Source organism: Chroicocephalus ridibundus, chromosome 1 (genome assembly GCF_963924245.1).
Source record: "Chroicocephalus ridibundus chromosome 1, bChrRid1.1, whole genome shotgun sequence".
Classification (NCBI taxonomy): domain Eukaryota; kingdom Metazoa; phylum Chordata; class Aves; order Charadriiformes; family Laridae; genus Chroicocephalus; species Chroicocephalus ridibundus.
The window spans coordinates 3,390,554-3,415,353 of NC_086284.1; the positions used below are offsets into that span (position 1 = coordinate 3,390,554).

General features: G+C 43.1%; 1 protein-coding gene and 1 long non-coding RNA gene across 11 annotated transcripts in view; both read right to left on the bottom strand.

Moving 5' to 3' along the window:
- DLG2 (discs large MAGUK scaffold protein 2) overlaps positions 1–24,800 on the bottom strand; it is a 1,060,606-nt gene that overhangs the window by 990,082 nt on the left and 45,724 nt on the right. The window lies entirely within an intron of this gene.
- LOC134511776 (uncharacterized) lies at positions 1,970–22,974 on the bottom strand. Its single transcript, XR_010069976.1, has 3 exons — positions 20,152–22,974; positions 19,795–19,925; positions 1,970–2,734 (listed from the first exon to the last, which is right to left on the bottom strand). It is a non-coding gene; the product is annotated as an uncharacterized LOC134511776 (long non-coding RNA).

Here is a 24,800-nt window from a genome sequence, read left to right on the forward strand (position 1 = left end):
TTGAGCGAAATAACCCAAAGAACAGTGAGTGCCGCTCTCCAGTCCTTTCGTTTGGGAGAAAAGAGATATGAGGAATCTGCATCCTCTGTCGCACAGGCCCATTGAGGCTAAAGGACTGAGCCCTCATAGTAGGTGGAGAGGGTTGTTTGAGGTATCCTACTGCTCTAAGGAGTAGATTTAAGACTGGCTAGGTTAGTTGCATCAATTATTTCAACATTAATACTCAGTAACAAATGGCTTTTGCCTACAGATTATGATTTATCATCTTAGGGATTTTGTACCTAAAGGCAAGGTCTCTTCACATGTAGGATCTTGACCGGGAAGGACTAATGGAACATCCCTGTAAGAAGCAAAGCAATTTATCTTTTCAAATTCCCAGCTCTGATACTTGACGTTTTTCCAAGCATCCACAAGGATTCAAACCTTCTCGCCAGCCCCCAGGACCACAGCTACAGGGAGAGAAGTCTCACGTTATTGCCTCTACTCTAAAGCTATCAGGATTTCCATATATTCAGCATGGGGCTAGAAAATACTAAAGCCAGAAACCATCTTTATGATTGGGGGTACTGACTGTCTTCAACTAATTACCTTGCTGCAGATTCAAAATAGTCTGGTTTAGGGCCTATATGAAAGCTATTGCATAAGTTAATACCCAGATAATTGCCTTTTGAACATCGTCATGACGTATACCTTCATTTTGTGGGGCAGACAGGAAGGTTAAAAACAGACATTAAGAAAAATAGTCTCTTCTTCCTCTAATGAACATAGCTCTTATACAGATATATAGTACTGCCCCTCCTGCTGCTAAAAGGGACAGGAAGAAAAGCACTCCTCTTTTCCCAATGCCTTTTACATTGGGTAGTTTCTAAATTCCGTCCCTCCTTCATTGTGATAAAGAAAAGAGTTGCTATGGCACAAGGTGAAACCAAAGAGCTCCCTTTCTCTGGGGAAGGGAGAACAGCCTACCTCACCAAGCGTAGCAGCTGGTGACAGGTCTTTCTCTCGGATCTGAGTGAAAATAAAGCAAGTTTCATTTCCAAGCTTTGAATTCCCCTACGAAAATCTGAATAGAAATGATTGGCATACACACACACACACACACACACACATACACACTACCACTGCCTGGGAAATATGCAAAACCAATTCTTTTAGACCTGTAGGCTATTAAGACAACCCCCTCACAAAAACCTCTGGCTATCAGCAAATGAATCCCTAAAGCTCAATCAGGAGATAAATCACCATTTTAGGGAAGTAATCGTGATCTCAGGAAGCTCCTACTTAACTTTGCAGCACAGGTGAATTGGGAATTGGAAGAAATACTGCTACCACCTTCAGCAGAAAAACCTCAAAGCAGCGCACAAACACGACTGGATGAAAGCCCACGGTGAGCTAACAAGATAGATGCTATCCGCCTCTTATGGCAGACCGGAAAATAGCAGACAGCGGTTACGTGCCCCACTGAGGTCTCAAAATAAGTCAGCAGGGGCTCTGAGAACTGAACCTAGGGCTTACAGGCTCCCGCTCCAGCTGCTGCAACACCGGGAACCATGAAGGATGAAAGTTTCAGAGCTATCCTCTGGACACAAAGATAAGAGCAGGCCATTTTTCCTGCTAGTGTGAGCACGTAGGCATGTGTGTAATAGTTATATACAGAATCCTCTACGTTTCAGACAGGACTCTTCCTTTGGAAGAAGTTAGATACAAGCAAACAAGCTCAAAGCGTCCGTGCATCTACGGCGCACGTCGCTTTCCTCGGGCTTGTGATTAAAGGTATTCCTCTGTCAAGAGAAACACCACAGCAGTTCCCTCTCCGGTGTCTGCCAGAAAAGAATTAATTCGCAAAACTGATACTTCTCTTTTTTAAAAAAATAAATTTTAATAATAAATGTTCAACATTTTAAAATTACATTTAAACATGAAAATCATATTTTTTTTTTCACAAACTCCTGGAGATCAGGATATTAGCAATAAATAATATTTCTTCATTTAAGACAGAACAGCCGACAGATGAAATCATTCGTGACTTGTAGTACTGTGCATTCAAGACTGCAAGTTCATAAACCTACAAACAAACAGAATTATTTCTTCAGTAAAGTGGAAAATCATAAATCGCATGGAACATTAGATTCCTGCATGCCACCACACCAGTCCCCTAAAAGTGAGGAATGTTGCTCCGATGCCTTCACAGCAACTCAGGGGCTACCCTGTCTCCAGTTTTCACTCCAGAAGAAATAAGCAGCTTAAAAGAATTTAGGACTGGGAAAGCTCATAGACATGCTGAGCGATTCCCTAAAAAGATATGGCCTACTAAGAGAATAGTGATGTCTTAGGGAAGATGGAGCTGCCTTCAAGAATGTCCGTTTGGTACTCTGTCACACATCGCCTGCATCATACCAATACCTGCTTCTATATAGCTCCGTGATTCAAATGAATAATGTTCAAGAAGCGTATCCTTCCCCCACTTCAGGGTGTTTTTCTCTGCTGCTGATGCTTTTAAATTATGTTTCAGGACCTTATCCAATAGTACACAGCTTTCTCCTCAAGTGGAAGTAATTCAGGGACACAAACATGCAGGCTGGTCTTTACGTCCACATTCTTTATAGCAGAAGTATTGAGTTCTTCCGGATGTTGAGAAGTGCCATGGTGCAAGCGATGCAGCAAACCGGAGTGGTCAATATGGTGCAGGCTGATGACTGAAGCTGAACTGTGAAAAATACCAGAGTAGAAGAACCTGTCAAAGAATGAATATGATAAGTACATTCAAAATTCAGCTCAAAATTAAAAGATAATATTTTATTATCTTATGTAAATACAAACCATTCATTAGGAATTCAAAATATTAAAAAATGCTAAATAGATGCTTGTCAAACCCATGCACACTCCGTACTTGCTAGTGGCAACTAAACCTCACAAGGTACTGAGATGATCTTGCCCAGTGCTATTGTGACCCTCCATATCCTACTAGCTCCTATAGGATTTAAGAGTGCTTAAGAGTCCCAAGAGCAACCATTCCCTTTTTAAACGGTTGCCTTGACTTACGCAGCCAACGAATATTTGCTTCCTAATTAAACTTCCTCTGCTACTTTTTTTGAGCTGGGTTGGAAACACCACAACCAGATTTAACCATCCCACATCCCCAAGAAGTCACACTAGGTGAAGTTTTCCTCTACGTGAACTTGGGAAGACAGTATCTGGGGGGAGGAATAAATAAATTCATGTGACTGTGTGACAACTCCCTATTCGGAACAAAACTATGGGAGTGCAGCACATGAGAATGATGAAGAGAATTGGTAATATAATAGTTCTCTCTGAAAACTAACTGGATAAAGGCTGAGTTTGCTTCAAAGATGACTTTAGAGACTATGGAAGCAGTCGTCCATCCCTCCATACTGACTACCTCCAAAACTATTCAATTAAAGTAGACTGAGGGAAACACATTCATATTTAAATAGATGACTAATTCTCCTAAGTTAGCAAAGGAAGACTTTTGTCATTTTAAAATTGTCTAATGAGAAGTAGATCCTTCTCCCTCCTTCTTAGACCCTCAGCACTCATTTAGAAAGCAATATCCATTTTTCTGCATATTCTCCTCTAACCAGTAGGAGGTGCCATCCAGTCAATGGCACCAGCAGAACAGAGACAACACCTTTCTTCTTTATTGTTGCTAGTGAAAGTTCTTCCCATTTAGATTAGTCATTTCTCATCCTCAAGAGCAGAGTTCAGCCAGGAGCTGCTAAGCCCAACGCCACGCCAAAGCTCCAGACCCTTCGCCAGCATGCAACCTCAGGAATGGGGCTGGGAAGCTCCTGCACGGCTGTGAGAGAACTGCAGCAGGGCCTTTGCTTTTGCCCGTCCTACCCGCACCTCCTTTAATGATGGAGAGGGATGACAACCTCATCCTTTCTCTGCCTCCGAAAGTGGAGTTTGACTTCACAAGATAGAGGTATCTGCACGGCACCCCTGTGTGCTATGGAAAAGGGGTGCTTCTGCTCTAAGGAAGGCGAGTCCATTGGAGGAGGGAGCATGTTCTGTGTCTCTGAGCTTGTAAGAGTTTAAGCAACTTGAGAGTGCGTGTATTTGACCCAAGATGACAGAAAGCTCCTGTTTCACATGTCTGTAGCCATCCCATCTTGCAAACTCAACTCCTGCTTTGAGACCCTGATAAACCTTGGAAAGGAGGAGAAGACAGGGTGACATCAGAATGGCTGCCTTTTGGAAAGACCGTTGAACCAACCTGCCCGATAACACTAGAGTCACATACACAACACACACACCTGTCTTCCTCCAGAACCACTCTTCTGAGAAGCGCTTCCCACAATACCCTAAGAACAGCCAGAGACCTCTGCTGTTCCTGTGGGATTTGTGAAGAAACCTTGGACAAATTAACATCATTAACACAGTTACTGGCAAATTAATTAGCACTGAGCATGCTCAGATACTATATTGACATACTCCAGCCAAATAACCTAAGACAGCACCAGAAGTAAAATGCCTAAAGTGCCCAATTAAGGCCACAGAGCATTACAGAGGAAAGTTTAACCGTTATAAGACTGTGTGTTAAAAGGAAGCTTTTTCCCTCTAAGAGGTCATCATTCCACTAAGAATGCTAAGAGCTGAATAAAAGGTTTAAAAGCTAATCAAACCAGTGAGACAAAGCAAGATGTTCTCCTATCACGTTGTACCGAATCAGAAGTCTTCCCTGAGCAACAGATCCACCTAAAAATCAGGCACCGGCCACTAACAGAAGGGTGAGTGTTTTTTTTTCAAGAGTCCTTTTCTGCTGCCCTTTCCAACGGTAGTAGGTGCCTACAACACTCCGCCTCGTTTGCTCCCATCTCTGTGTTTCTCATTACCCCGCTGTTCTCTCCCCGTGATACAAATGTACTTTCTCAGTACTTTGAGAATCCAGGGCAAATTGCACTATAAATCTTGGTTTTCCACAGAATATATCAGACAGTAAGTGGATTAAGTTTCCATATCCTGCCTTACTGATGTCTGTTTGCGTTGATTAAGAGAAAAAGACTGGGAAGTAGATCAATTTATAAGACAATTTCACCTTTGCTTTCTCTGCCTGCATTTGCCTGATTATTGCCAGTTTTGATTCAGTGGTGTAGACATCAAACCATTAAAAATAACAGATCGGTCACTGGAACGCCACCATATGTCAGTGTCTTTGATTAGTGTTCATGAGATCATGACTTTTTTAAAGGTGCCTATGAAAGTTTTGCTGAGCATCCCTGGAGGAGCATATCTTACCTTTACTTTTCTCTTCACTGCAATAGGAAGACTTAAATTTGGCAGACTTGTAAACCCGACTACAGTTCCAGTAAGTCTTTAAGAACTACAGCAAGATGTCAGTCCGGTAAGCAAACAGTAAGTGACAAAATGAAAGAACAATGTTTCCTGGAGCAGGTTCTTCTAATTCTATAAAGATTCAAATTTCACGTGTAGTCTTTTCTAAGAAGATAGGATGTCATCTGAATGGGGTGTAGCACTGCTTCCTATAGAGTAGCATTTGAACTCCTGAAAAAATTAATTCTGATTTTGTATGGAGGGAGGGGGAAAGAAGACCCAGAGTTAAGAGCTTTTGTTGAACAAACGTAGATGACAAACACCTAGAAGGTGGATTTTAAAACAAAGACCTAAGGGAAGAGTATAGTGTGCAATTTCTATCAGAAAACATAAAAAGAAAGAGAAAGCAAATGACACGACAGGAAGGAAATAACCACAAGGCTTCATGTGTGCATTGCCTGGATGATGAGAAACACTGAAAGAGTTATGCTTAGATACGCGGCACAAACAATCACAAGATAATCTCATAGCTGAACTGTTTGTACTGAACTGTTAATGCCACTTGTTCAGAAGGGACAAGAAAAAGGGACGCTGCAGGGCACATGGTAATAAGTTAGTCCGAGGGACCAAGGCGAAAAAATGCACGTTTCCAGTCTGCTTTGAGATGGGAAGGAAGAAAAGGTTAAAAGTTGCAAAAGCGAGACAGAAAAGTGAAAAATGTAAGGCTTGGGATTTCTGGCTTGTGAAGGGACTGCAACTGCAAACAGCCCTCTGGAGAGCACGCCAAGGCCATCTGACCCGCGCACGCAGTGATGACCGCTGCTCTAGAAAGTTCAGGTAAACAATTTAGCTTAACCAAGAAGCAGCGGCAAAGGATAATGCAGAGCTCGAGGGAATTAAAAAATAAATTTATAGCCATATATTATTCACTAAAGTAAAATATCTTTTATTAATCACTGCCAAATTGGTAACTGTAATCAGCAGGAGCTAACAGAGATATTTAACATCAATTACTCTTCACAGGTCATAAATAATAGAAGGAAAACAGGATTCTTCCTGGGAAATACCAGTAATGCATCATCTCTGAAATACACCGGGAGCAGCGAAGGTGGCTTTGTAAGAAGGTAACACGCAGCTACTTTGAGTTTCTGGTTCCTGTTTGTATTAAGAAAAACATTTAAGCTGTACTTACTGAACATCATTACAGATGCTTTCAAAGATCTTTAAATATTTAACTACTCAATGTTCACACTATTGCTATTAAATAGATGTTTCTTCGTACCTCCAATTTACATGAGAGAAACATCATTTAAAGCTTATTTTAAAAAGTGGGTTTGTTTCTTTCATGTGTTGCTGGAAACTGCAAAAAAATGCTGTATAGATGCCTCTGCAGGTGCAGCTTTGTAGATGCAGACACAAATGAGAGGTTTTCAGCTCTTTGATTATTGCTGCCAGTCAAGCCAATATTCGCCACGGGCTTCAAAACGTGGATGCAATTAAGTAAAAGGACAAAACCATATCTGCAAATTTCCAGTCCAGCCCGAGGCTCCCTCAAAGTTCAGCCTGGAGAAGCGGGGCCCCGCTCGCGGCTGCACCCCACGAGCACTTGGCTGTGCCAAGCCCAGGCTTTGCAAGTTCTTGGCACTTCACCTCCAGCTCAATCTATTGACGGATGCCGCTCCTCTGAGCCAAATTTCCAAGCAGAGGGAAGGGAAGGAAGGCAGCGGGCTTATTTTAAACTTGACATTTCAGCAGAGAAAATGTATAGAATAATCGAAAAGACTTGCAGCAACCATATAAAATTTACCTGTAGATTTTGACCAAAGAATTACTGGTTGATCTAACACTAGATTCAGAAGCTCTAAACAAAAGAATATAAAAATAGTATAGCTAGATGGATGAGCCTGGGTGTTCCTAGGGCAGACCACTTTTTTATGGATGATCTGAAAGATAAGTCACCCTGTACCTTAATTAAATTTTTAGAAGTTACCAAATGAAGAGCGGCTGCCAGACAGCGAGAGAGAACAAAAGGAGAAAATGGGGCTTCTGCTCCCAAAGTCCATGCACACAACTCTGCTTAGTCTTACCGGGTATTCTGATTGACCGTCTGACGGCAGAAGCTGAATCTTAAATGAGATAACATTTAATCAAGTTTATTTTCATTTTAAAAAAAAGATAAAACCAATCTAGAAAAAAATAAAGCCTAACATTATTCATTTCATTTTAAGCCCGACACTACCTAGGATGGGACTACAGGGTGACACAGAAGCACAAGAGCACACACACACAACCACACGCACAGGAGTCCCCCCTACTGCTGAAATGACAACTCTGCAAGTGCAGCGCGGTGCAGGTCTAACGGCAATGGGAACAGTTATACTGGTTTACTGAGTTGCGGACAGGGCAGCTTTGTGTCAACACAACTTCGAAATTTAGGATAAAACTTAGTCGACTGGAAAAACCAAATAACAGGCAACAATACTCATGTAACAATAACACTCACAGAATAAAGTACAACACAGTGATCAAGGATACGGGAATGAGACTTTACATGATGATACATAATGCTGCATAAACACTCGTGAAAGTAATTTAATACACACAAAATTGTAATTCTGCCAGTATTTGACAGCAAAGTGAATCCAGGAGAGGAAATGTTTGCCGTAGTGGCTACCAGCATTGACGTTACAGAGGAAAAGATTAAGCAGAGCCTGGCTGAATGTTTCCTTCACCAAACTGATCCTCCACACACAGGAAATTAAGAAAAATGGGACAGTGGATGACACCATGGGATAAGTTCGCCCAGGATGATTGCTCCAACAGCTCCACTGGAAGGCTTTAAAGGAGTGCTTCCTTTGCTTAGGAAACTCTTTTGACCGGTGGCATCACTTGTAGTCAAAGCGAATTATTATGCCCTCACTGTCTGCTCCCCATCTGGACCACTGTCCAGTGCTATAGCACCTGCGCAGCGAGTGACAGACACTACTACATCAAAATTCTCAGCTACGTGCCCCAGAAATAGCATTGTCACCTACTCTGTACTCACGTGATTAGAGCAGATAACGCTCCAGCTTTTTTGCACTTCCGAAAACTTAAAGCAGCCATAAAAGCACCTTGACTGGCTGATTAAATTGAATTTAGAGCTGATTTTCTTTGTTAGTGTCTTTAAGTAGCCAAATCATAGCTATGAATGAATAAAAGCCCACCTGCTTTGTACTGATGTAGATGATGACCTGAGTCATGAGGCCGAACAGGGTCTGATATCTGCTTGGAACGAAGTGGAGGACTCAGTGGTATTTACTATTATATATACATGTGTGGAAATATCTGTATGTAGAGATTTACGACCCTTGCTACACCGAGAGATTTGGGCGAGATTTTTGAAGGCACACAAATAAGCGATATGGCTAGTGGGATTTACCAAAGCATATGTAAACCTTAAGAATCCAAATTCCACCAACCACCAGTGTGTGCAAAGATATTTTCTGGATCCTGGTAGGTGCTCTCCTGCAGATACAAGTGCCTGAACACCTTTGCCGTTCCGCACTGAGGCCCCATGAGGTTGCTATGGGACAACATATACCACACCATGACATCTTATAAGGCAAAATCATCTGGAAGCTGTAAATATGTAAGATGTCAAGTCTTTGGTCCACAATTGCACTTGAGTTAAGCTGAAATTAGTGGCACTTCAGGACCTATGTATTTTTGTGTGTCTGGCCTGAAACTCCTAATTCATGCCAAAGTTCTTCATCATAAGAAGAACGGAAGAACCAAGTATCAATGAATACACAGAACTGTCGCTAGTTTGTTTCTCAGATGTGTGTGAAGTATCAGGTAGGTTAGTTTATAACTGACCAAGTTTTTAGATGCTCTGTCTTGTTTAGGGATCCTTTCTGGAATCCAGTCTGAACTAGGTTGAGCAAAGTCACACCACCATTGCTTCCAGACGCTCTTGGAGTGGTGAGACGATTAAGTAGCAAACAGCTGCCTGAGGGAGCACATGGCAACCAGAGATGACACTTGTCAGATGAGATGTAGAACAGAAAACCCCATCCCTTTGTTTGGCTCAGAATGAACTTTATAAAGGATTCAGCTCTGTGCCTCACCCAAGGAACTGAGGCTCTTCCAGAATGTTTAATCTGAGATTTTTATCTTCTCCTTTTTAAGGTCTTCCAGAAGGGCAAACTAGTGGTCTTATGCCAATTTCTGAACTTGACTAAGCCTCAGCATTGCTGTTTGCTCATTTCAAAGTGGAGTTTCACAAGCAGACAGTCTTCCCTGTGGTGCAACCATCTTTGCTGAACCTGTCTAGGGGCATCCAACATGCTGGGGCTACAAAAGGACAGACTCCTTCTAATGTAAATCTGATGTAAAAGCAGGGCCTTTCAGCAGACATAGAAGTAACATGTGATTACAGAAAGCTTCAAGAAGCAATGGGATGTGCCTACTACTACCAATATGTCCACTACTAGCTAGAGAATCGTTAGCATTCTGGAAAGACTGATTCAGAAAAAAGAAAGCATCATCCCAGATGTAAATGACACTGCTAGAAATCTTTGCCACCAAACTTGTGTTTGGTTAACCTGATTACAACTTTGAAAACTGTTGACTCAACACAGCGTCTCCAGTTTAACAGGTTCAGGGTCAAAGCCATATGCTCTGAGAAGGGTGCGATATGAAAAACACGCCCCATGGCACGGTACAGAAGCACAATTCTGTCTAACGCAATCTGCGGGCAGGCGCTGGCAGGCAGTGATGATCAGCTGGCAAACGGCGATGTCTCAGGACAGTTAAGGTAGGAAGTGTTCAAAAGTCAACATATGCCAAATAGCACCATCTTTCTTCAACTAACATGCTTTAATTACTGAGTACAAAGGAAAACTGTGGCAATGCACGGCACTATTGCGGGGTTGTTACGGGAAACGCTGACATTTTGAATAGTGGCTAATAGTATTCTCAGTTGCTTTTAGGAGAAACTAAACAGATAAATTAAGTCTTCCTACATAGAAATTTTATCATTGAGTTTCAAGCTCTCTCGAGGAAGACGCTGGCACTGGCTTCGTTGCATTTTGTTTCAGTCTGTTGTGAATGCAGCGAGCAGCACAGGGAGAACGCAAGCACAATGTATTTCTGAAGGACATTTGAAGAGTGAGAGCATCGCCGGTTCGCTACTCGTACAGCTTTGGCTTGCAATGTACAGAGGGATACCTTCAGAATTGTAAGTATAAGGATAATAGGCTCACTGAAGATAGGGGATGGCTGAAGGGAAGAAAAAGCGATCACAGAAAGCAAAATTCAATAGCAGAGCAAAAGTACAGTAACTGGTTTGAAAAGAGCTTTGCGTCTCTGTGGGACATGCATATGTGAGCGGAATATCTCAAATCAGAAAGTGTTTTTAAGATAATTAAAGCATTTTCAGATTTTCAATGTCCCCTAAATGACAAAAAAACGTCAAGGTCTCACCTATTTGGAGCACTCAGCAACACACACACACACACACACAAAATAAAAAGAAGTTACAAAGCCCTGATGCTGCGAGATGTTGAGTATTTGGTGAGAAGAGCACAGGAGTGGTTCACATCCGTAAGAACCGATACAAAAAAGAGACCTGGGAGTCCTGGGGGACAACAGGATGACCATGAGCCAGCAATGTGCCCTTGTGGCCAAGAAGGCCAATGGCATCCTGGGGTGCATCAAGAAGAGTGTGGCCGGCAGGTGGAGGGAGGTCATCCTCCCCCTCTGCTCTGCCCTGGGGAGGCGGCACCTGGAGTGCTGTGTCCAGTTCTGGGCTCCCCGTCTCAAGAGGGACAGGGAACTGCTGGAGAGGGGACAGCAAAGGGCTACCAAGATGCTGGGGGGACTCGAACACCTCTCTTATGAAGAAAGGCTGAGGGAATTGGGTGTCTTCAGTCTGGAAAAAAGACGACTGAGGGGGGATCTTATCAACATTTATAAATACTGAAAGGGTGGGTGTCAGGAGGATGGGGCCAGGCTCTTTTCAGTGGTGCCCGGGGACAGGACAAGAGATAACGGGCACAAACTTGAGCATAGGGAGTTCAATCTCAACCTGAGAAGGAAATTCTCTACTCTGAGGGTGGCAGAGCACTGGCACGGGCTGCCCAGAGAGGTGGTGGAGTCTCCGACTCTGGAGACATTCCAAACCTGCCTCGACATTTTCCTATGCCACCTGCTCTGGGTGACCCTGCTCTGGCAGGGGGTGGGACTGGGTGATCTCCAGAGGTTCCTTCCAACCCCGGCCATTCTGTGATTCTGTGAAATGCAGGCTGCAGTGTTACCTATAACAAGTAATTCTGTCGTTAGGGAAGTTGCTCCACATTTATAGCGCCATAAGAGGAGAAAAGAATTTGTTGCACTATTTCCAGATACAAAGAGAGAGTGAAAATATCAGCTCAAAGACATTGACACTGAAAAAAAATAAAATATCCATAGCCTACATATGCACAGAAAAGCATATGCACAGAGGTAAAAAATGACAGCTATATTTATATCAACATGTAGGGTTGAATTTGGATTACTCTCACCAATCCCAAGACGGATGAGCCATCCCACCCATCTCAAGTGATGACTGCAAAACCACTGAGGTGACACGTAACCAGAGTTCAGGGTGGCCCCTTGCAGAAAGCAGGGACAGGCAGCTGGGGGACCAGTAGCTGGCTGATTTTTCCCAATCGTTAGTAGATCACTTATCTCACGGACTGAAGGGCAAAGAGGTGAATAGGGTCAAACATGGGCTTGTCCACGAGAAGTCAGCAGAGATCCAAGGTGTAACTTCAGTGGGAGCTCATGGTCAAACCAATTTATCAGTATAGTCACAAGAACATGGGAGGAAGGGAAGGATCTGAGATGGGGGCAGCCAGCCCAAGAAGTACCTCTTGGTTCACTAGCAACACTGAGGAATTCCTCTGCGATTCTTCCTCCACACATGGCACCCTCTCCGCAAGCCCAAACAGCGCGTTTACCTGTGACCTATCTCAGAGAAAAAGCACAGTCAAACCAAACCCCCGCCCCCCCAAACCTGGCTATCAAGGATAGGTGAGGAAGTGCAGTTTTTAACGGGATTGATCAAACTGGCAAAATTCAAACAAAAAAAAAAAAAAAAAAGAATTGTGAAAATGTGCCTATTTTACTGAAAAAGTCATTGAACTTTTGCCATAGGATTGAAACCAGAACTGGATATCTTTTATATTTTGCTATCTGATTTTTCAAATTGTTTAGTTTTCTGTTTTGTTTCCAGTTACATGAAACCACACCAACTTGTCAAGATTCATGACTGCTTCCTCTTCCCTGACCTCCCCTGAATGATGTACTGAATGCTACAAATGAGAGAGTTCAACCCTTTCCGTGCTTTTGCATAAAACATCTCGAATAAAAAAGAACGTTTTTCCCAATTTTTACACAAAGCATTTTATTTTGACCTTATGAATATGAAAAAAATTCACGGTAGCACTTCTGAAATTAGATGGGTTTGACTGTTTATGGTTTTTTATATCACCTCAGGCTGAGATACAGTTCCCAGTTCTGAGTCCCACTACTGTACCTTTTCCCATACCCTCTCCTCACAGTCCCTGCAGCATGGGCTGTCACCGACCCTCCTCAGACAGGGTTTTCTCCAAAAAGTAACATTCTTACAGTCACAAAAATAGCTCAGAACATGTCTCTAGGGATAAAAAGTTCCACACGTACAGGCAGCCACCACAACACTGCCTGTGGTAGGCAGGTATCATGGTCTTTATTTTGCAGTTAGGGAAACTGAGGCATGCATTTCAATGATTTGTCAGTCTGAAGGTTTGTGGCAGAGTCCAGTATGACACATGGGGACAGCGATAAGCAAGAATCTCCAAACTTACTGCGGCTATCCAATTCTGTATGGTATGAATTCATAGTAACGTAGGAGAGGAGGACAGCTGGATTCATTCCCATGACTGTGAATGTTCCAGCTACTCAGTATGGATGATGACAAATGATAACACTGACTTCAAGGAGTCTTGTGAGGAAACAACATTCAATTTCTTTCTGCAGTTGCAAATAACCTGTGTTACGCTGGGGAAAATCCAGCGTATCTTCCAAACGCATTCTATCTACCACCGAAAGTACCACCTCTGAAGTGATGCATTAAAAGCAAGCAGGAGTGTAAGCCAGAATGATTTACACACAGAGCTCTGTCAAAAGCAAATGCAAAGCTTTGGCTTTCACTTATCCTCTGCCTAACTGAGATTGCGTTTGTCTCTCAAGGGCTGGATGTAAGGATCTGTAACAGAAATAATAAGGTATAAAATCTAGTCATATTCACACCCTTGTCTACCCTACTGCTTTCGGGGGCGGGGGGGGGGAACCTATACCACTACTCTTTTTCTATTCTGTCACTGACCTTCATTATTCGTTCAAAGCTCCTAGACATCCAGCAGCCCAGTCAAGTAGGAGCTGCCACGGAGACCCCAAAGACCTTCTCAGGAGGTCAGATGGCGTTCCCAGGAGACAGTTCCATTTTAGACCCTTTGGGGAAGGAAACTGGGATTTCTGAAGCCCAGACAGTTTCTGGCAATATCCAAAGCGGGTTATTGGCCAAACGTGCCCCTGAGATAACTTCAGCCATCACAGTATTTGTGTATTTTTTAATAAACGTTTTCACTGAGAAAGAAAAGCCCCCTGAATCCGGGGGCTTATGGGACTTGCATCACTGGTTTTGGCAGCAGCTGCAGTCAGACAAATCGGCATATCTAATATCTCCTGGAATGCTATTAAATGCTGAGGGAATCATATAGTACTATCCTAGGTGTCGTCAGTAGTTTTCCTGTATGCTGAGCTGCAAGAATGAAACGCCTAATATGTTTCCCATGCTAAAAGAAAGGCAGGAGGGAAGACAAGAAGAGTGTCACGGCAGGAGGAGAACACAGTATTTCCTTTCTACATGGCCCACATGGAACAATTATAATGAAAAATGTGAATGTTCTTGTATAGATGGGAAAACAGAATCTGTATTAATGCTACACCTTTCAAATATGACTCATCTCACTGCGAGGAATGACTGATGTAGTGTTGCGGTCCATATTTGCGTTAGTGGTCGAGATAAGAGTTTTACTCAATGGAGAGAAATAGACTCTCCTGTGACAGGATTCATCTCATCCTGAGAGGATGGAGGAGATTGGATGACTCACACCTTAAAAGAGGTTATTTCTTTCCACCGGTAATAAAAGGACACTGAGACAACCAGCTCAGAGGTCACTGCGGACCTCCAAAATCTGGAATGCTGAAGCTCACCCTGCCATTGTGACTTCAAAATCCACCAGTCACCAATAAAGCTCACGCTGCGGCAGGACAATACTCTTCTCTTTTGGAGAATACTCATCTCTTTTGGATGCGCACAAGTCTATGGGACGGGATGGGTTACATCCAAGAGCGCTGAAAGAGTTGGCAGACGTGCTCGCCAAGCCACTTTCCATTATCTACCTGAAGTCATGGCTAACTGGGGAGGTCCCAATGGACTGGAGGGTAGCAAATGTAGCGCTCATCTACAAAAAAGGCAGAAAGGAGGATCCGGGAAACTATAGGCCTGTCAGTCTGCCCTCGGTAGCAGGGAAGGTCATGGAGCAGATCATCTTGAGTGCCATTACAACTCATATAATGGACAAGCAGGGGATCAGGCCTAGTCAGCATGGGTTTAGGAAAGGCAGGTCCTGCCTGACAAACCTGGTCTCCTTCTATGACAAGATGACCCGGTTATTGGACGAGGGAAAGGCTGTGGACATTGTCTACCTAGACTTTCGAAAAGCATTTGACACCGTCCCCCATAGAATTCTCATGGAAAAACTGGCGGCTCATGGCCTGGATGAGCATACGATCTGCTGGATCAAGCACTGGCTGGATGGGCGGTCCCAAAGAGTGGTGGTCAATGGAGTTAAATCCAGCTGGCAGCCGGTCACAAGTGGTGTCCCTCAGGGCTCGGTGTTGGGACCATTTCTGTTCAACATCTTTATTGATGACCCTGATAAGGACATAGAGTGTATCATCAGCAAGTTTGCAGATGACACGAAGCTAAGTGGGAGTGTTGATCTGCATGAGGATAGGGAGGCTCTACAGAGAGACTTGGCTAGATTGGACCGATGGGCCAATGCTAATGGTATGAGCTTCAACAAGGCCAAGCGCCGGGTCCTGCACTTGGGCCACAACAACCCCACGCATCGCTACAGGCTTGGGGCAGTGTGGCTGGAGAGCTGCCTGGCAGAAAAGGACCTGGGGGTTCTAATTGACAAGCGGCTGAACATGAGCCAGCAGTGTGCCCAGGTGGCCAAGAGGGCCAATGGCATCCTGGCTTGTATTAGAAATAGTGTGACCAGCAGGAGGAGGGAGGTGATTGTCCCCCTGTGCTCAGCACTGGTGAGGCCACACCTTGAGTATTGTGTCCAGTTTTGGGCACCTCAATATGAGAGAGATCTCGAGGTGCTGGAGCGAGGGCAGAGGAGGGCAACGAAGCTGGTGAAGGGCCTGGAGAATAAATCTTATGAGGAGCGATTGAAGGAGCTGGGACTGTTTAGTTTGAGGAAGAGGAGGCTGAGGGGAGACCTCATCACTCTCTACAACTACTTGAAAGGCCATGGTAGAGACACTGGTGCTGGTCTCTACTCACAGGTACTTAGTGATAGAACAAGAGGGAATGGGTTCAAGCTGCAGCAGGGTAGGTTTAGGCTGGACATGAGGAAAAAATTCTTCACAGAAAGAGTGGTCAGACACTGGAACAGGCTGCCCAGGGAGGTGGTGGAGTCACCATCCCGAGATGTGTTTAAGACTCGTTTCGATGTGGTGTTAAGGGATATGGTGCAGGGGAGAACTTTGTAGAGTGGAGTTGATGGTTGGACTCGATGATCCCAAGGGTCTTTTCCAACCTAAATGATTCTATGATTCCATGATTCTTTCACTGTCCATCATTATTATCCCACCCCATCCAAAGGCAGTGAGACCATTTACACATACGCACACAGTCTCTCTTCACTCTCAGTCTTTACTTTGCAAAGTTCTTCCTTTCAGGTAAAATTCAGAAAAATCTGAAAAATATAAATTATCTAAATTTAGAGGCTATATATTCTCATGCCCCCCTTTTACTATGCATATCCTTTTCTTCTCTCGGACATTCCTCTTCAAAGTTTCAACCTGATGACTTTTTTCTCCTTCACTTTCTATGTTTTTCTCCTTTTCTCCCTTCCATCTTTTTTTTGGCCATGTTTTCTTCTCCTCCTCAGTGGGCTGACTTTTAATTCTGTTTCCTCAGGCCACCTCCTTTACCTTTTTGCCCTGCCGCCTTCTTCGAGTTCCTCCTCTGCCCGTTTTCTGATTTCCCAGTACCCTTCACCAAGACAGTGTTTCCCCTGGAATCTCTCCCAGTCTTACTCCTGCTTGTTACTGTACATAGAAGAAAGTTACTAAGGCTTAGTTATCCCAAATCTAGGAATCTATCTAAACTACTGAATTACTATGCTAACTTGTCTTGGTGACCTGCATACTTCTGCACCATTTACTTGTTTATACTTAGCATATTTCATATCATGATGCACCGCCATAAAATACAACAAAATCAAATATAAGATATAAAATACCATGGATGGAGACACTGAACCAGAAAGAAGGTGATTGTCATTAGGTCAAAGAGTTATTGAATAGCCAGTATACTGCAGGAGATGATACTTGATCTAAGATATCAAGATCCCTCATTTTAGCTAAATGATTGAAAATACATTGAATAAAGACAAAAGAAGTACATATGTTGAGGGTAAAGATTAAGCCCATTCAGATCCTTTGAGGGACTTCCTAAAGATCAGCTCTGATAAGCTAATGCTTTCTACCGGGAATAGGTTCCCTTTGATGCATGTAAACCTGAAATGTAAGACACGCACAGATAAAAGAATTCCTTAGACAGTGTACAGCAGGAAAGCATTTAGAGCAAGCCTGCAAGATAAAGGGAGACAGAGACCTTTCTGATTTAATCTGGGTGTAAGAACAGTAAATCTCTTTTTTTTATTTCTTCACTTATGTTTGTAGAAATATTCACTTCTATATAGTCCCTTTGGTCTTAAGTAACCGGTCTTATTTTCACTTTATTCGAGAGCACTCTTCTCCCAAGGATGTAACCTGAGGCACTGGGACATCTTAAGTGCTGCAGGAAAGAAACAAGTATCTTAAAATGCCATGGAGGAAAGCTCTCTGGAATGTAAAAAGACAATACAGAGCACAGCTAAACCAGGAGAGTCTTATATGAGCTTTGTGAGAGCGTCCCTATAGCCTCTTCGTACCGCAAACCTTCTGCATCTCCATGCATCCCAATCCTATTTTCAGACTCTTCCCAAGCTCCCGTGAGTTTCTGGCAATGCCTGCATGAGCCCCTGAAATCTTCATGTCACTCTTCCCACTGCACACAGATGCATCCCAAGCACAAATACAGGCTGGGCGAAGAATGGCTTGAGAGCAGCCCTGGTGAGATGGACTTCGGGGTGTTGGTGGATGAGAAGTTGGACATGAGCCGTCAGTGTGCACCTGCAGCCCAGAAGGCCAATCACATCCTGGGCTGCATCAAAAGCAGCGTGGCCAGCAGGGCGAGGGAGGTGATTCTGCCCCTCTGCTCTGCTCTGGTGAGACCCCACCTGCAGTGCTGCCTCCAGCTCTGGGGCCCCCAACATAAAAAGGACATGGACCTGTTGGAGTGAGTCCAGCGGAGGCCACGGAGATGAGCAGATGGCTGGAGCACCTCTGCTGTGAGGGCAGGCTGAGAGAGTTGGGGGTGTTCAGCCTGGAAAAGAGAAGGCTCCAGGCAGACCTTACAGTGGCCTTCCAGTACTTAAAGGGGGCCTACAGAAAAGATGGAGAGGAACTCTTTGTCAGGGAATGTGGCGATATGATGAGAGGTAATGGTTTTAAACTGAAAAAGGGTAGATTTGGATTAGATATTAGAAATAAGTTCTTTCCTGTGAGGGTGGTGAGGCACTGGAACAGATTGCCCAGAGAAGTTGTCAGTGCTCCATCCCTGGAGGTGTTCAAGGCCAGGTTGGACAGGGCTTGGAGCAACCTGGTCTGGTGGGAGGTGTCCCTGCCCAGGGCAGGAGGGTTGGAACTAGATGATCTTTAGAGGTCCCCTCCAACTCTAACCATGGTATGATTCTATGATTTTTTTCATTACTGAGAATTTGACCCTTTTATTGCACAGTCTAATTCCTCTGCAAAGAGCAATGAAGTCCCTTTGCAATGACAGACTGCTACATCTAGAGGTAAAGAGTATGAGGAGTGCTCTAAAGTGTGCATGTTTCATGCCCACCTATATCAACCCAGTTTGAGCAGAAATTCAGCTGGGAAACTAGCAAAGATATAAACGTGCCTACACGGAGATACATCCAGAAAACGCCAGCCTTACATTTCAGAAAGGATATAGGAGAACTTAAGAAACAGGTGCTGTACCCTGCTGACGGCTTCTGGGTAAGTGCCAGCACAGACATCTCATGGACCACTGTTTCCTGGCCAGAAAGACTAGACATCTTGTGAGAGGTCAGTAGAAAAGCCCAGTGAAGACTGTTCCACCTTCTGTTCCACCTTCTTTGATGTCAAATACATTCAGTAATTCAGAATCCAAACGGGATCAAACTTAAACTTCAGTGTTGATGGCAGTGTGTTTAGGATGACAGAGTTATTGATTTCTCAAGAATACATGTTTTCCATTAGATTAAAACCAGTTGTTTCTTCTTAAGGGGAAGGTAAGGCTTGGTAGTTCTTAAGCTTGCATTAAAAAAATTTAACAAAAAAGACATAGCACCAAGAGAGGAAAACACTTTCTTAAGGTATAATGAGTGTTAAATTAGAAGTTTAATGATCCAGTGTAACAATCCTCTGAATTCAGGAAGGCCATGTGGGATCCAGCTGGCCAAGAGCGATTTTGACTGTGTGCCACCACAAATGTAGACTCTCATTTAATGTCCGTGGAACCAGACCAAAACATGAACACAGATTTCACACCAATCAAGTGCAAAATACATGCTTGGTTTCAGGTCTTTGAGTTGACCTTTCACATGTTGCAGCTGACAATCAGATGCCTTTCCAGCTGTCAAAATGTGACCTTATTCTCTGCCCAATCTGTTCCTGACTGAATGACCATGGAGATGCAGAAACTTCATCTAATTTCTGACTTTCTGCTGTAAATGAACTGTAACTGAGAGTTAGTAATTGGGAATAGAGGTGCTTTTACATCAAGAGAGAAGGAAAATGTACTTGCCATGCAAAGACTATCATTTGATTAATTGAATAAAAATACCACAGAAGAAACTTTCAGATTGGTGAATATATTGAGATCATCAAGTCATGGATTAAATCTGGTTTTTGGCTTTTGGAGGGTTTTTTTTTTTAACGGAGTGCAAACTTATGAAAGTAAAAACTGGATGTAAAGTCCCCACTGGCACGTGTTCTGTCTGGTCATACTGAACATGAAGTAATTTTAAATGATACCTTTTCTGTTGCTCATAATGCATTGCCACATGAGAGGACTGGTCCACAATTTTGCCCCCCTCAAGAGCCAGATGTGCCTATTAACTTTCTCAGACTATAACTTTCAATTTGTCCTCTTCATTTTCAGAGAGCTGAAAAAGAAAAGAAAGGAATATCAACTCCTGCACTTCGTGAAACACAGTCTTCACGAATATATCTTTCTTAGACTGTGTTACAGCCTTTCCTTCATTTACCAAATTCATAGCAACTGGCAGACGCAAAGAACTTTGTGCTTCAGTGTAATTACCAAAAAAGAAAAAGGCTCTAACACTGTTTGTTACGAAAGTATTGTGCAACTTAGTAAAAGGATGCACTTACCGTGAGCTTAAGTTTGTAGATGGAGCAATGTCTTTGATCCCTGTTACATGGGCCAGGTGGATGAGACTGCCTAATCTTTTGGGCATCCAAGGACATCACACGCAACAGCCGCTGGCAGTGAAGGGTGGAAGATGGCTCCATGTCTGGTTGCTTTCTTTGTGAAGCTATCTTGAAAATGAAGAGATTTCTTTTGCTTTTTTTTTATCACCATCTTGCAAAAAGCACAGAGGCAACTATTGGCAGGATTTCCCTTTCAGGGTATTGTTCCATTAATGTGAGAGTGGATTGTGGATGTATTTTATTTTCTTCCTGATCTCCTGTCTTTTAGGTTTACTGAAATCCTAATCTAACCAATGTCCAGAAGTAGGCAACAGGGATGAAAAGCAGAGCAGTACTGCTTCTTATTTCCCAGGATTTTTCTATTCTGCTTATTTCCTCTAGGTTTCCTCATGAAGAATCGCCACTGTTTCAGCCAAAGACAGGCTGTTTAAAAACAGAGATGCACGTATGTCCTTGGAACATGACGTGTTTGAATGTTAGAACCAACTAACTTGTAATTTCATAGGTCTGCGCTGACCAACTGAAATGTTTTGAGTACAAGTGTATTGGGCGAAGAGAGTCTGAGGAAAAAAGCAATCAAATAAACACCATGCACAGAAAATACCCACAGCTGTGCAGATTTGATTGTTGTTACCAACTTTCTAGAGAATTAGCCGCTCGCTACCTATATGGCAAGCACAGCGTCATAGTTCGGGTTCCACTAACATCAATATGAAGAAGAACTTGCTCCATTGAACACGCTTACCTGCCCTTGGTTCCCACCCAGCCAGCACCCCAGCCACCCTCACCAGAGATGCCTGCGCCCATGCAGAGCCTGAGACACAGGCACCTATGCCAAATTCATTTATTTTCAGTTATAGCATTGACCTTCCCTGTGCACTACAGCTGGAAAGGTTTGTGTATTCAAGTGATTCAGAGCTGAACTCATGGAAATTCTGATGTGTAGCAGGGCTACGAGTAAAACAAAACAAACAGGGTAGAGACCAGACGAGAAGCAGCCATCCTGACTGGGAGGTAAGCAAACAGCCTCTGGCTATAAAGAAGCGGACTTATGCAAACAGACCCACTTGGCTGCTCCATCTTGCAAGTAAATAGTTTAGGGATGGCAGAACATTTTTCTTGGTCGAAAGGATATCCGCTGGCACAGGAAGGAATCAAATTCAGAGGAGTTTTCTGAAGAACAAGCTCCAGGGGTTGCCCAACGTGGGCAGTTTTCCGGGGCACAAGGAACACCACCGGCAGAAAGGAGACTGACTTTGCGTTGTCCTTCTTGTCCCAACGCACAGGCAGGGCTCCGTAAACACGCTGAAAATAGTTCTGCACCACTGTATCCGAGTTGGAATTTCACTTCTCAGCACTCAAAAACAATGACTAACTTCCATGAGGAAGATACAGCTATTTGGCATATTTACAAACCTAGATTTGTTTGGGTTTTGTGAAAATGTGGCCAAACACTGCTAATCCCAACTTTCTGTGCATTTTCTTTAGACCCTGCCTCTGCTGAACTCTCTTTCCTTGCATTATACCGTAAGCTCCTTTAGCTATACCCATGGAAGAATGCTTTCAGAGTCATTTGGGTGATCAGTATCCTTTCCAAATTTGATTTTGGTTCTTTTCGTTCAATGAAAAACCAGAGCAAGCCAATGATACAAGGGCTCTAGAGTCACAGAGCCTGTGAAAAATTAAGGAGTTTGCTCTTCCAGAAAATTCTTGGATATCTCTGATGTGTAGCTGGTAAAACAAAGCAGAGAAACATGGAAATTTATAATTTACACCTATATCAAAAATCTTGTAAACAGGCATGAGCCACACATTGTTGCATTTTATCTTGCTTGGAGAAAGTGTAGAGCGGTTGACTGAATTCACTTAAATTGGATTAATTAACCTGAAGTGAAGGAGAGGATTGAAAATTCAAATTTCAGCATGTAGGCAGAATGGAAAACCTGTGCTTGTCACTTGGTAGCTCAGTCAGTAACGCGTATGGAAAGCAAGTGGGTACATATATCTCCATTCCCCCAAACAGGAAACTATTTGTCAGCCACTGCCTAGTTCAGTGATAGATAAAAAGCCTTTATATTTTCCCACAGGAACTGGGAAAATAAACCAAGATCTTTTCAGGGCCCGCTTTTCTTCAGCATTAAAACAACCCTCTAACATGCTGCTCTCTAGTGTACCGTACAAAATAAAAGTGCAGATAAAAATTCCCCTGGTTAGCACAGGGACACTTCTTGGGAAGGAGGAGACACAAAATCCCAAAGGATTTGCCAGAAGCCGGACTGAAATACCCACTGAGCAGAACTGCTGGGGGAGTTAATGTCCAACGTTGGGTGGACACACTGGTATTGATATCTGGGCTGGGAATGTAATGATAGGACACGGGGTAACGGCCTCAAACTGAAAGAGGGTAGATTTAGATTAGGTATCAGGAGGAAATTCTTTCCTGTGAGGGTGGTGAGACACTGGAACAGGTTGCGCAGAGAAGCTGTGGATGCCCCATCCCTGGAGGGGTTCAAGGCCAGGCTGGATGGGGCTTGGAGCAGCCTGGTCTGGTGGGAGGTGTCCCTGCCCTGGGGGGTTGGAACTAGATGATCTTTAAGGTCCCTTCCAACCCAAACCATTCTGGGATTCTGGGATGACGCAACAGGGGGAGAGGAAAAACCTGACAATGTGATCCAGAACACGGTTCTCCCATTTCCCACCAGCGCATCAGGGAGCAGGTCCAGCACGGAGGTATGACCAAAGAAGAGCTGGTTAGAAAATTTACAAGGAAGGATAATCCAATGGCTGTGGTTTTCTTTCTTTAGATTCCATTAATAATGTTGGGTCTAGTCCGCTCAGGGTAGACTTCAAAATATACATAGAAATGGTGGAAGCCTTTAAATATCCTGTTGGATGACCTAGGTATGTGTGCCGATGTCTGAGTGCCTGAACAAATTTGCCATCTGCTTTCCCTGAACTACAGTTCTTAGTCTACAAAATCCAGCTAATGGCAGCATGTTTTCAGGAGATCCCCCTCAGAGTGCTATTTTTTTGGTCTAAATTGGTTAAAATTGATCAAATGTTAAGAATGGCATAGGAAGGAGAGGAGGGGAAATACATAAGCACGTACCCTACCTGTATAAATTCATAAGCTCTGGTTTCTTAGGAAAGCGGGCTAAAATTTATTTTGTGCTTAATTTGCTGCTTCACCTGACCTTAAGATGGAAAAACACTTCTGCTTTCAGAATTGATATTTCTATTATTTCAGGGCCAGTGTCAAGTTTTTACAACATATTTAGCTACATCCTATTGGGAAGCAAAATGCCAGATTTAGAAAACATTAACTTTAAAAAACTTTTGCACTGTTTCCCTCTTGGAGTGGTCACGGCAGCAAGCCCGTCGGAGTTCAAGGAGCGCCTGAATGGTGCTCTTAGTCATTTGATTTAGTTTTAGGTAGGTCCTGTGAGGAGCAGGGAGTTGGACTCGATGATCCTTATGGGTCCCTTGCATATCGAGATATCCTAGTGTCCTCGGATTCTTTTTCAGCCAGCAGTCCTTGTCAAAAATGAATGTAATTTATAAATACTTTTGGTTATTTCAGATTTATTTTAAAAAAACCAAAACAACCAAACAAAAACAAAACAAGAAAAAAACCAACTTGGGGAAAATTTCATCCAGATCAGGATTCCTGAAAACCCCCTATTTAAATGTATGGTGAGTTTAAATCAGATCTAGTCCATTTTGGTTAAAGCAATCACCTGTCAGTTCTGCTACATTTTAGACGAGGGACATATAAATAATAACCAATATACAAACCCCAATCAGAAGAAGAGATATAAACTATTCATGGGTTGTCTATGCGTGTGCAGGTGTACTTGTGGAAAGCATATAGGAGGTCTGCAAGTCATGGAGACACTTTGACCTGAAATTACACCCAATGAAACGGCCATTGCCACAGTTCACCGCTGACCAGGCGTTGAAGGATTGTCATGCACTGCTAGACTGCCAGTGATGGATAAATCGCTTTCTTCGTATGCGTTGCCCACAGTTTTCTTAACATATCAGGGTTTGTGCAAGAATTTCAGTTTCAGTGAAGGCTTGCAGGCAAGCAAACAGCAATAATTTAAAGCTGTCAGGATGGGAATCGGTTATAAGAACAGGCAGCTGCCTGCAGCATCCCGCCCAAGAAGACATTCGGGTTCTTGCGGTACTTGCTGGAAACCCAGACAATGCCCTTGGAAAAAATCAATGACCTGCTACTGACCACAGGAAATGAAAAAGAAAAAAAAAAAAAAAAAGGACAAACCAAATTAAACCAAAAAAAACACACAGAGAGATATGAAAAAAAAAATACAGAGACGTAAATAAAGAGGAAATATAAAAATAAAATATTTAAAAAAAAAAAAAAGGAAAATAGTTAAAAGAAATGTGTTAAAGTATTATGAGTGTTTTACCATGCCAAGGAATTTAGGATTTATGTTATTATGGAATTTAGGTTTTATGGTGCTGAGGATTCTACTGGAGGCAGCAACCTAAAGAGTTTTATCTACACAACAGCTTCATTTCCTTTTTGGCACCATGTCCACGTCTCCATTTATAAGTGAGAGAAA